The 14,023-nt window shown below is 35.5% G+C and overlaps 1 pseudogene; it reads left to right on the forward strand.

Moving 5' to 3' along the window:
• The first annotated feature begins 1,743 nt into the window (after positions 1 to 1,743).
• On the forward strand, positions 1,744 to 13,938 carry LOC113511235 (uncharacterized; annotated as a pseudogene).
• Positions 13,939 to 14,023: the final 85 nt, after the last annotated feature.

Raw genomic sequence — 14,023 nt, forward strand, 5'->3', positions numbered from 1 at the left:
CCGATGACCATTATGTCTTTTAAAGATAACAGTAGGCATATCTTATTTGTCTGTCAGTAGATATAAATTATTTATTATTATAAATCGCACCGTATAGATCTATTCTTTTGAGGATTATTTTCGACCAAATCTTTCGTTTTAAAAAAATAGGAAGCAGCGTGTACAAATCGCTAACATTAATTAAACTTGTTATCTAACTAAAAATTAACGGGGAAAAATTTTAATTATACATCCTTTTCAGAGATCTCTATAAATTATTGATGCCCATTAATTCCTCTCTTTTCGTGATTAGGCAAAGTGGATAAAACCTTATCTGTTCTGAAATCAGTTCAGGATATGATAGGGTTGATATAGCTAAGGAAGGCAAAGACCCTTAAAATAAAAAAAAAGAAAGTTCTGAAATATTTCAATGAAATACAATTTCTTCCTGTAATACATATACATAATAAAATACACTATACACACTCGTTATAATACCTAATTTTAAACTAAGGTATAAAATATTATGATAATATTTAAATATAGATATAAGCACAAATTTAAATTATAAGTGAATTATAAAAAAAAATATTTCATAAATTAAAAAAGTTGTTTTAAGATCCAATTTCTGTGACTACACTTATGTATACAATCAGAAAAAATCTACAATGTAAAAAATACTGTATTCAGAATTACTCATAAATCAAATACTTTTCGAATCGAAGATTCGAAACAAAAATAACCAAGAGTGTCAGCTTTAAATCAAGTGCTTATTAGTCAACAGAGATCACTTTTTAATTTATTGAAGTACTTTTGAAAGTTTCTCTTAAGTTGCCTACATACAGAAATACAGACATAATAGGTACTTAATAAATTGAAGAATATTAAAAAAAATCTTTGAGCTTTTCCCGCCATATTAAGTTTTCATTTTAGTTAATAGGCTCTGTTACATAAGTACACTTTAGAGATTTACCTACGTACATGGTCGTAGCGGGGCTGGGGGGGGGGTGAGGGCAATTGAGGGGCAATGCCCTACCTTAAAAGAAATACCTCAATGCCTTAAAATGAAAGGCCCCAAGAAAATTAGACAGATTCGCTTTTCCGAAGTCAATTATGGCTTTGGCCCTACCAAAAAGTTCTTTTGGCCTACCTTAAGCTTAGATTTGACTACCTACCTACCTACGTAACATGATCCTGTCTGCCTACCCTAGCTTAAATTGAAGATGCTGATAAGTAAATTGTTAAGTAACTACTTATTTTAATATAAAACTGTTTCCTTTTATGTAAATAAATACCAATTTAAAACACAATAAGAACATCAAATTTAAATAGTATTTGTGACAAAATTAGAAGAAAAAACCAAAGCTTATAAAATTAAAAAGTCTATGGTCAAAGCTATGGTCAAACCTATATAGTGAAGGTACCGTTTCTTTGAACCTCATCAAGACTTGTCTGAGGTATAGAGTTACTGGTAGCGTCCACCATAATTTATTACAACATATAGGGTTGCCTATCATAAGAAGTTAGTATATTTAATAATTATTTGAAACTATATTAAAATTAAATTATCGTATTAATCGTTAACTGTCCACTGCTGATCATAGACCTCCCCCTATAGGAGAGGTTTTGCTAGTAATTGCCACGTTTGGCAAGCGAGTTAGCAACCGCAATTAGGTTTTTTTTAATAGGTGATAATAGAATGATAATCTATCCTGCGCTATCTGTACACACTGGCGGGGCACCAGTGAGGGATGATAGATGACAATGAAAGCAGGTGAGTTAGTCCATCGTTACGAATTTCACTAGAATTAACCACGACAGTTTCCAGGAGGAATAGCGTGAAGGTCGACCTGATGGAGTGTATTGCTAGCTCAGTTACACCCCATTATTAACAATCTCTTTTCCCTCTCCCCCGCAGTTAGGTTTTGGTCGAATGCTATTACCCATTCCTCTACCATAAAGGTTCCCTTAGTCGCCTCTTACGATACCTACGGGAAAGAAAGAGTTACGCCATTCTGTGCCGAAACCACATGGCGAAAATAAAATATTAAACAAATACTCCTTGTTTTAGAAACAAATCTATTGAAATCTCTCATCTTAATTGTCACATTTATTTATTTAAGAACTATCAACAAAGCATACATTTATATCTACGTAAAATACATGATAATAAGGTTACATTATAAAATGCTGCCTCAATTAAAGGCCGCCACGACATGCGGCATACTGTCAATTACATCAAGTAATAAAATTAATTTAAGAAATAAAATAAAGTAATAAAACTAATATAAAAAAATTGTAACTAGATGATTTAGGATATATTTATAAAAAATTAATACAAGCGAGCTTAATAATAGCAATAGAAATTAAAACATTTTATTATTATTATTTTAACTATTGCACCAAATTAGTTGTGGTTTTTACAGTTGTATAACTTAAAATCGAGTGTACATATTATATTTTATATTAATACACCATACTAGAAGTTATTACCTACTTCCAATAACCACATATCACAAATTGCGGATAAAAATTAGCGTACAATAAACTTAGTTGTTCCAATCAATGTAACCCATGTACAACCCTATTTAAGATGCCCAGGCTGTTTCTCGTGGCACTCTGCACGCGAGACTTTTTCATTTTTAGTTATTTATAGCCTAATGCTTTATACACACGGATATTATATTAACATGTACGAATAAGTAGGTAATATGAGATTGTGAATTTATATGTAACTTCAATACATTTTGTTCATTAAAAAAAAAAGGGACCTCAATCATGCAATGTTCCTCGTTATGTGATTGAAATCCTATTGAAATTAACGTAATATTTCCTAGTCATTAAATTGAAAGTATTTGAAACTAGATTTTAACCGCGACTCAGTTTTCAGTTTGCGTGATTGGGATATGTGAACGAATTAAATAGTAGAATCAGTCCTTCTTCATTTCATATAATAAATAAACCTATGTAATAATAAATTTCACAGTGATTGGTTAAGTCGATAAGGTGCTGTGAACGACAAACAAACCAGCATTTATAATATTAGTAATAATTTTAATATTACTAAATAAATAAGGATCCTGTAAGGACGTTTTTTTTTGTGTAGCAACACGCAGTTATTTGCTCCACAAAGCAAACAGATAGTTTCAATAGTTATATTAAGTTCAATATTAATATAGCCCCAACATGGTTATAAACATTGGCAATTGCAAAAAATTTTTTTTATACAAACAACAACAATACATTTAACAATAAATTATACAAAACACACATGGTCATAAACTTTGCCAATTGCAAAAAGAATTATTAAAATCGAATCATAATAAAGTAAAGTAATGGCGTAACACAGCCACTTATATTTCAAACAATATTACATATAGTAATTAATACAACAAAAACCTTCTCGGAGGAAAATTATTATTGGTCATTTTTACCAATGATCCCATTGCCAACAATAACCTAACAGCGTGACCTCCATGCGATTTTTTTTTAATGGATGATAATGGAATGGTTACCCCGCCTGTGCTGTCGGTATACACTGGCGGGGCACCAGTAGGGGATGATTGATGAGGATGATCGTGACGAATTCAACGATAAATTATTCACGATAGTTTCCAGAGGGAACCGCATGGAAGTCATCCTGATAGAGTATATTGATATTAACAGGGACTAATCTCCTCATTACTAAAAATCCCTTCCCCCAAAGATCTCCTTGCGGTTAGCAACCCTAGGGAAAAAGGTATAGTTAGTATTGGGGATCTAACGACCTCATTGCTAGCAATGTATCCTATCAGATCAACCTCCACGCGGTTCCCCCTGGAAACCATCTTGATTAATTATTTATGAATTCGTCACTAGGGGCCAACTGACCTGTTTCATTCTCACCTATCATCTCTCACTGGTGCCCCGTCAGTGAATACCGATAACGCAGGCGAGGTTACCATTCCATTATCAACCATTTAAAATAAAATTCTAGCGACGCTCGTGATTATTTTCTAGTAAAATTATCACAATGTACCAATTGACCTGTCTTCATTCTCATCCATTATCCTTCACTGATACTCCGCCATCATAAAAATCATGTGTTAAAAGAGGCTACCATTCCATTTACATTCTCTAAAAACACCAACCTTTCTTTAACAGTCGAGTAAAAACTAAAATTACAATAATGCACCATGTTTGTATGTATGACGCAATGCAACATAACAGTATCTCCGTGTATGCAGTGTTTATAGATGTATAGTTTTTAAAGGTAATTCATTAATACTTAATCTATAAATAGCTACCGATACCTTGTGAGTCGTTGACTTTCATGATTCACGGTAACTGAGGGAGTCGTCGAGTTAATAACTGGTAGAAATGGCAAACAGACAGGTGACAGGAAAACCGACAGACATTTTTTTTTAAATGTAGAAAGTATTATGGACTTCACAGAGTATACTATATGTTAATAGCCATGCTATTCTAGAAGACAAAGACGCGTCATGCTAGCATATGCAAAGACTGTCGCTTTCATATAGCACAGTACAAATTTAACAACATTCAGATCCAGAATTAGAGACGTAATCGCCTAAGATAATTACAGAAAAAAAAACAAACGATTTGAGAACCTTTTCTTTTTGGAGGATTTGAAGGTTACAAATACCAACATGTCTTGTGTCTTGAAAGGAGCTCGTTTGAACCGGAGGCGTCGGGGTTCAAGTGACACACCGAGAATCCAAACAAACACTAAGGTCTAAAAGGAATATTGAAGTCTAAGCGCAACGCAACAAAATCGATACTGGAGTAAATAGTTAATATTTTACCGCATTAGATATTATTTTGCAGAAGTCTTTATTTGGGTGCCTCTGTCCCATTCTTGTTTCTACCGTGAAGCATTTGTGTTTGCATGGCTGTGTTTTGGTTTGAAGGGTGAGATATAGCAGTGAATTTTCAGGGTACAGAGCAATAACAGCGGAGTCCTCAGGAATGGCAAGGCATGAGGGGTATCATGGGCAAAACAGTATACTCTGTTATATCCATGGTACTGCTCATGTATATAGGTGACGGTTACCACTTTCCATCAGGTGGGCCGTCAGTTTGTTTGCCATTCTAAGTTGAATAAAAAAAGTTCATGTCACCAGTTAGTTAGATGTCTCATTTATAGGTGAAACGCGTGTTGCAAGATGTGCGTGGACTGAATGGCGGTCGGAGATTAATTGCTAAAATAAAAAGTTAAAGAACTTCTAGTAATAATAATAGTAGTGGATCTTTGAGTGTTGGTAATCGCACACATACTAATGGCAGTGGAATTAAAAAAATTAATTTTAATCAACCATCTAGTGAACATTATGTGGTAGTGATCTTGGTTTTTTCATCGTCAAGGCGGTGCCATCAGTTATATATTAACATAAAACATAGAATACTTTATATACTAATGTACGGGGGCAAAGCCATACGAAATAGTAATTAATATAGCATTCAAACAGTCCTATTATTAAACGCCATTGTTTTAGGCAGTTCTATTATTTGAATATCTGTGGTAGTACACTACTCGCCACTCGTCAGACATACGAGACGTGGCGTAATTACTTTGCCATGCACCCATAATAATTAATTCGCTATTTCGATGCACTCTAATTGGTTTCTTATACGACATACATACTAATTTACTAGATTCAAATATTGTTCTTTATTCGAGCTAAGACAGTGCTTACATCTTAATGACTAGCCCACACTTTGTAGAGCGTAGATAAAAAATATATTAACTAGTGAGATAATTAGTGAGCTAACCATAGAGAATAGAACCTATGACAATTAACAATTACCCTAAGAACAAGAAATTACATAGAAGAAATGATAAAATAAAAACTGTAAATCATATAGTTAGCTCCTTTCTACTTATGCAAATATAATTAGTAAAAAGAGGATGAAAGATATACCATCAGTTGCTATTTTTCTCAATTCCTAGCAGGCTAGTGTATAGAAAATGTTATTCGGCCGCATAACCCTACCAAATTCAAATACAACCTGCTTGTATACTTTCTACATAAACTGTGTAAAATATATAATCTAGTAATATAAATGAACTAAAATTTTACATTTTTCTCTACACTGGCATGTTATGAATTAAGAAAAACAGCAACTGATGGTTTATCTTTCATTCTCTTTTTACTAATTATATTTGCTTAAGAAGAAAGGAGGCAACTATATGATTTACAGTTATTATTTTATCATTCCTTCCTTGTTCTTCTTAGCAATTACCTAATTTGAATGAATCAGTACGAATGAATAAGTGTCACGATGACAATAAATATTACTATGGCGTTAGTTAAATTCAAATTTCTGTCATGAGGCCTACTTTATTATTTTATTACTGATTCCTGGGATACCTCGTTAAGAAGATTTGAGCTTCGAACGTAAAGGCTACGCTATTTGCAGCGCGTACGGTTATAAGCTTGTGCAAGCCAAATTCGGCAGAGAGTTATATTTACTTTGTCTGAAATTAAAACCTATAGGTCTGTATTGATTATTGAAAGATTTACTTATTGAATTAATCTATAAAAGGTTTAGTATTCAAGCTAACGCAGGGTAGCTTGAAAACTAGACCGACTGGTGTAATTATTTATTTCTTCAATCTCTTCCAGACAACTTTTGGGTAGAAGGAAATAATGAATTACTGGGTGAGTGGCGCCCTAAAAAAAACAGATTTAAACATGTGTAAATAATCACAATTATATCCATACATAAATACATTTATATTTATGTATGTATTTATTAGAGATGAAACGGATATCCGGTAACTATCCGGTATCCGGCCTATCCGGTGGCCTTAATATTATCCGGCCAAATACCGAATAACTATTATTCGGCCGGATAGACATCCTGCCGAATTAAAAAAAATCTGGATAAAAAAAACATTAAGTAATTATTTGTTTTATTTAGTTAGTCTTAGTATCATTTAAGAAATATAATTAGTTTTAGTTTTAAATTTTTAATCACACGATAATAAACGAATGTAATAGAAAGAAAATTAATTAAATAATACTGATACTGCACTAAGGGCAAATTATGTTAAATAAATACTAATTTCTCTGCATTGAGAGGTAGCAAGCGGTTTCGTAAATAAGGCCAGCTTCAGAAAAAAGTCTTTTGCTGTACACACTGTTGCAAAGTCCAGAAAGATAGATTTTGGCAAACTTTGTTAAATTTGCGTATTGTTTGGCATTAGCTGCCCACCAAGAAGTTGTCAGTTGTCAGTGCGAATTGATCGCAATCGTGCCCATAAGAGTCACAATTGCGATCAATTCGCACTGACATAGCCGAATATCCGGCTATTCGACCACGTGGTTAGCCGAATATCTGGTATCCAGTATCCGGCCAAACTACTATCCGTTTCATCTCTAGTATTTATGTAGAGAGAGATACTTATAATAATTTCAATAAAATTTTAGTAACATCTTTTATTAAGTTCTATTGAAATAGATTATAGGTGGTGGTGTTGCAGATGGCCATACACGACAGTAACTCTCATAATAGCTTGATGAATTCTTATTTATGGTATAAAAAATATATTCGCTACTCCAGGGTATTTTTATGGATAATAATGCAATGGCACCGCCTGCGCTATTGGTATACACTGCCAGAGCACCAGTGAGATAGGATAAATAAGGATGAAACGGGTCAATTCGTGACCTGAAGTGACGAATTTATAAATATAATCAAGATGGTTTCCAGGGAAAACCGCGTGGAGGTCGACCTGATAGGGTATATTGCTGGTAATGGGGCTATTAAATTCCCAATACTAACAATCCTTTTCCCCCCTCTATTCCAGAGTCGCCCCGCTCACAACGCATCGCACAGCTTTGTTCTTAGATCCTGACCCCGAAAATGACTTCGCCGCTTTCTCCCTCGCTGATGTCACCATGGCATATGGATTCCCGGTGGACGATCCGTCGGCGGGATCAGCCGAGGGTTACATTGGTGATGACCACCATTTTTACGGGGTCTTACATTTATGTAATGTTCACGTAATTTGATATAACTAATAATACCGAATGTATTATTATATTTATTATTATTATGTAATTTAAAATTACACTACCGTGTGTGTCCCGGTATAGAATGGGCCGCCCCGACCTTTCCCATGGGTGTCGTAAGAAACGTCTCTAAAAGCCTAAGCGTAACTGCGGTTGCCAATTCGCCTGCCAAGCGTGGCAACTACTGGCAAAACTCCCCTTATGGGGAAGTCTTATGCCCAACAGTGGACAATTAACGGCTGAAATAATAAAAAAAATATATAAAATGTTCATAATATGATGAACTGTTAATTAACAAATCAATACTAGATAAATAAAACATTATGAATTATGTATAAAAATTTTGCATGCCAAATGGCCTTACTGAATGTGCAAGCTAGTTATTCTCATTAATTCTATCCCATTATGTACCACATAACAGCAAATAAATATAATTTAATTTCATTACTTTTTTATCCCGGTCACGCAGACGAACTCGCCAGTCACAGCTAGTCATACAATAAATTTACTAGACTATGTTTAAAAAGTTATGTCGCAATTAACATAAAATGAATAAATAAATTCACGTCTCAACACCAGTGTTACGGAGAATTTATAGTGATCTTACACCTCTTTCGCTTCATCTAAATTCATTAATCGATGCAGTGACTCTCGAATCTCGCAAATGTCTGCATACCTACACGTGTTTGCAATGAGACTGTTAAGATTATGGAGGCCCTTCATATATATATATATATATATATATATATATATATATATATATATATATATATATATATATATATATATATATATATATATATATATATATATATATATGTCATAAAAGTTGACTAAGGGACGGCGAGGGATGGGCAGCAAAGTCTCTCTTAAAACATCTGTACAGCCTTACTGCGGTTGCCAATCCGCCTGCCGAGCGTAAACTGGCAACTACTGGCAAAATCCCCTAAAGGGGGAGGCTTATGTTCAGTAGTTTATATTTATATGTACATGTTATATACATGTATGTTTGTATTACTATTGTAATCTTTTGGACGAAACAATAAAGAGTATCTATCTATCTATATGCATATTTACTCGTATATATGTTTATATAAGTATATATAGAAGGCGACTTCCATCAAGTATATATGTTTCATTCAAACTGACGGCTTACCTGACAAAAAGTACAGACAACAGCGCAACACCCTCATGGTACACCCCATGGAACCCACCAACATGGTATCCCTCAAATAATGTCATTCTTGAGGACTGAGATGGTATGCCTCCGTATCCTGCAATATCAAGAGATCCTTCTATAGAATAAGTCCGCCATTGTATATTAATCCTTTTAATATGTCCAATGTAGATTATGTACAATAAAGATTTACAATACAATACAAATACAATTCAAGGTATGAGTTAAAACCTTCAGGTAATCGAACCCTGCACGCAGATCCATATGACAGAGACGACCCGGATAAATTCTTTAGGGCGTTTGAAAACGACAATATGGCACCACCACGGTTCCGGCGTGATTATACTCAGGTGATCAGGTGAAGTTGAATATATAATTAGGATTTTGCTCAACAAAAAAATCTTCTAGGAGGAAGTCACGTATAAAAGCTAGTAGAAAATATTTTCAGTATAAGCTGCACTAAATGCAGTTATATATTATTTCCAGCTAGAATTTTTAGAAGTAATTGCCACGCTTGGCAGGCGGATTTCCAACCGCAGTTAGGCTTTGGAGATGTTTTAAAAGGAACGCTGCTTTCCATCACTCGCCGTCCCTTAGTCGCCTCTTACGACACCCATGGGAAAGGAATGGGTAGCCTATTATATGCCGGGACCACACGGGAAGCATTCAATTTAGTGCAGTATTTTTTGCATTAATTTATTTAGATGGAAATAAACAAATACTTTTAGAAATCCTGTACTTCTCTTAGGCCACAGCTTCGGTGCACACGACGACGACAATTTTCTTAATCCTGAATGCCGTGGCTACCTCATGGGCTCGCAGTCCACTGCAGCAGACAACGGGATGAATTTCGAGTTCTCGTTATGTAACAAACGGCTGATAGCTGCCACTCTCACTAGCATGAGTTACTGTCTATCGGAAGAGGATGGACCTTACTGCGGGAATGGTAAAACTAATACAGTATTCTTTCATAAAATTTTGAACTCGAGTTGCACCTTAACTTTTGACAAAATTTTATTAGGATCAAATTTGAATCACATTATTAATTAATTTTCATATAAATCATGAATGTATTTTTTTCCGTTTTATTTAAAATTTATCAAAATATAATTTGTTTTTTTTTTTATTTATGAAGCGTAATCTTCACTTCAGGTTCTTTATAGGACAATTAGAGTAAATCTCCATTTACAAAGACCAACATAAAGAAGAGTATTGGTTTTAATTGCGTTTAAAATAGTTTTAAGATAATTTAAATAAGGTTTATTTTTACATCTTACTGTTTTTGTTATATAAAAATACTCAAGAGCTTTAAAAAAAGTGACTCACTCACATGCCAGAAGCTTCAATTTATACATAGTACATTTCAAGCTTCATCCAATTTTATAACTCCTTATATTTATACGCCGGTTCCGGAGACTTTACTTGTCCCCTGAACCTTACGGTCAATTTGATCAAGAAAAATTAGTGTAGCATGCCTCCAGCACTCTTATCTTGTTCAAAACTATGATATCGGATTTTACTGCATAGGTATAGTGGAAGAAGGTGAGGTGTGTGACTGCGGACTACCATCTCGCTGCAACCAACGCGATCCGTGTTGTACTCCAAGAGCTGGTGGCGCCCTTGTGTTTGTCGAAGGGTATAATGTTCCTGTTACTTTTGTAATCTGCACCAATACCTATTCTATAGTTGGCAAAACAGATTTGTTAACAGTTTTACAAAATATCCTGTATAAGCCTTAGGCAAGGCTTTCTTTATGACAAGTGTCGAGTCAAATCGAATTTTATGGCCCACTAGACTTATTATCAACTAGAATTCAACTAGAATGGCAAACAGACAGACGACATCTGATAAAAAGTAATAACCATCACCTATAGACATGAACAGTACCATGAGCATAACAGAATATACAGTTTCGCCCATGCGTTGCCATTCCTGAGGGCTAAGGTGTTATACCTCTGTACCTTTCAAACCGAAACACAGCCATGCAAATACAACTGGTTCACGGTAGAAACACGAATGGGACAGAAGTATATTAAAAGGACATCTCCTTAGAAAATCTAAGAAGTTATGGAATATGTCCACGCCCATATATTTTTAGTTGAATTTTTATCTTATGAACTTATTTTTCGTTTTCTTTCATGCAGCACATTGCATAAAGAGGGTTTTTTTTTTTTTTTGATGGGTGAAAATGGTATGGTAACCCCGCCTGCGCTAACGGGATACGCTGGCGGAGCACCAGTGAAGGGTGATAGATGAGAATGAAAACAGGCCAGTTAGCCCATCATGATGAATTCATCTGGAATTAACCATGATAGTTTCCAGAGGGAACCGCGACGAGGTCGACCTGGGCATAAAGAGGGTTGCTCGGTAGCTCCAACTGCTATGTGCCATCCTTCGCAGGGGATGTGCTGCAACGCCAACTGTCAGTACGCAGACTACACTAACAGTGGAATTGTTAGTGTCTAAATCTTCTAGTCAAATACAGTATTCTATTATCTATGGTCGAGTTAAAAGAAATAACATATCTACGTAACTCCTTCAGTACTTTGGACATACTCGTATAGTCAGATATAAATCTGAAAAAGTTCTTAATTCGAGTAATTATTTTTACCATGTTACGTGATTAGGTCGCCAATCTGAGCCAACTCTGATAATTCTTTACGGAATCAACAGGGGTTACTCCCATGCTTCTCCCATATTAAGTTTATAACGATTGAAACTGCAGTTTTTTGCAGAGAAATAAATGACCCTTAACAAAACAAAATCTACATGCAAATACGTTATTTCGAGTTCTAACAAAAATGTAAGGTGCCCATGAAACATCACATCACTCATTGGTGAATGTTTACAATTGAAGTAACTTTTATATCGGCTGTAATGACATAAAATTCGAGAATTCTAGACTAGATACAAAATCAATGCGACCGCGGTTCACGAATGTATCGCAAGCAGAACAATTCATATAAACAATTACAATATAGTATGACCCACGATAGTTATTCCTCAACAAAAACAAAATAAACTTGTGTATGTAGGACTGCAACTTCAAGTTTATAGGAAGCAAAAATGTACAATATAAGTAGAACTGCAACTAGAAGTCACTTTATTAGAGGAACAAATTGAACAAGTTTGTGTAGGTCTAAAGTCGCTTCTTTCGTTTAGGAGCAAAATATACTTGTTTGAATAGGACTGCAAGAGCCAAGAACTAGATTGCACCTGTGTGAACTGCACGTCGGATAGTCGATGCGGATTGGGCGGGCGTTGCCTGGCTGATGGGAGCTGTCACGCCGCGGAGTGCGCTACTCTTGGACTCAAGGAGTGCCAATGCAGCGCCAACTCCAAAAAAGCTGTACGTAACTAGAAATTTTATTTGATCTTCTATTTTCTTTTAAGATATGTCCACGATTTTGTTGTTGTTGATGCGTTGTATATGTGACCTGGTTTTTTGGTCTTCCAATTTAATTACAGTCCCATATTAGCTACCGTATGGTTCCGGCATAGAATAGGCCACCCCTTCCTTTTCCGTGGGTGTCGTATGAGTCGACTAAGGGAAAGCGAGGGATGGGCAGCAGTGTCCCTCTTTAAAGATCTCTAAAGCCTAACTGCGGTTGCCAATCCGCGTTCCAAGCGTAGCAACTACTGGCATAACTTCCCAAGGGGGAGGTTTATGTTCAACAGTGGGCAGTTATAAGCTGATATAATGATTAGCTTCATACTAACATATATATCATTTTTCGAAGAGTGCTAGCATGAAATAAATAGGTACATTTAGAGTTTTTTTCTGAATCTGAAACGACAAGCAAGCAGACGTCAGCCCATCTGGGGGAAGCGAAAACCGTCAGCGATGGTGTATACGTCACTAAACACGCATGAGCTTTCCTAAGGAATAAGATTTTTTAATGAATTATAATTGAATGGTCACCCCTTGACCGACTGACTTAATATTCACTTGTCATCTATCACTAGTAAACCACCAGCGTATATTTCTTTTCATAAAAAATATCTCCCTTTAGTAGTCTCCCTCCCTCTTTAGACTGTTCCTAAACCCTTACACTCTATATTCAGGGGGATACATTAAGCATATTACACATGTGTGATGTATGTTGCGAGTTGGATAAGACGACAGCTGGTAACAGCAAGGGACATTGCGTAGGCGCAGAGTTCGCAGCCAAAGAGGTGCTTGCTAACACCTCGCGTCTGCCGGAAAATTGGCCAGATCCAGATTATACAGGCCATATTTTTTTTTACAGATGCTTTACCCTTGTGTTAACACCATAGTAAAAAAATATTAATAAGTTCCTCACGATTACACCTGTTGCCTGATCCTCGATCTAGTATATACCTTGTGTTGTGAGGAATCGGGCAATGAATACCTGGAGGCACAACCGAGAACGTCCTGATGCTATCAAATTTAAAACACTTCTTGTCATAAATTAACCCGACCGGAATTGAACCCGGAACCTTGTGTCGTACTGGTTGCTTTGCATAATAATGAATCATCCTAAACTTTTTTAGTAAACGTGACGATGCGTATATGCAAGGGAAGTCAATGCTATATGGCGGTGACGCGCGTGGCCTTCTGGAGGTCCATGTGTGACTCGCAACGCGGTCGGGATTTGCTCACCACGTGGTATATACAAGAATAGTTACATCACGCCGCGGTCTAACATCTACCCGGATATAATGATATATTTTAAAATAATAAATAAATCAACGCCATCTAGTTCCAAACTAAGCACAGCTTGTACTATAAGTACTAGATAACTGATCAAAATATTTATTTATACACACATATTATGTATAGAAAAAATCTAAACCAATACAAACAATTGGAGGATGGGGGGGGTTT

The sequence above is a fragment of the Galleria mellonella genome, unplaced genomic scaffold (assembly GCF_026898425.1).
Source record: "Galleria mellonella isolate WM207_F2 unplaced genomic scaffold, CSIRO_AGI_GalMel_v1 utg133, whole genome shotgun sequence".
NCBI classification, from domain to species: domain Eukaryota; kingdom Metazoa; phylum Arthropoda; class Insecta; order Lepidoptera; family Pyralidae; genus Galleria; species Galleria mellonella.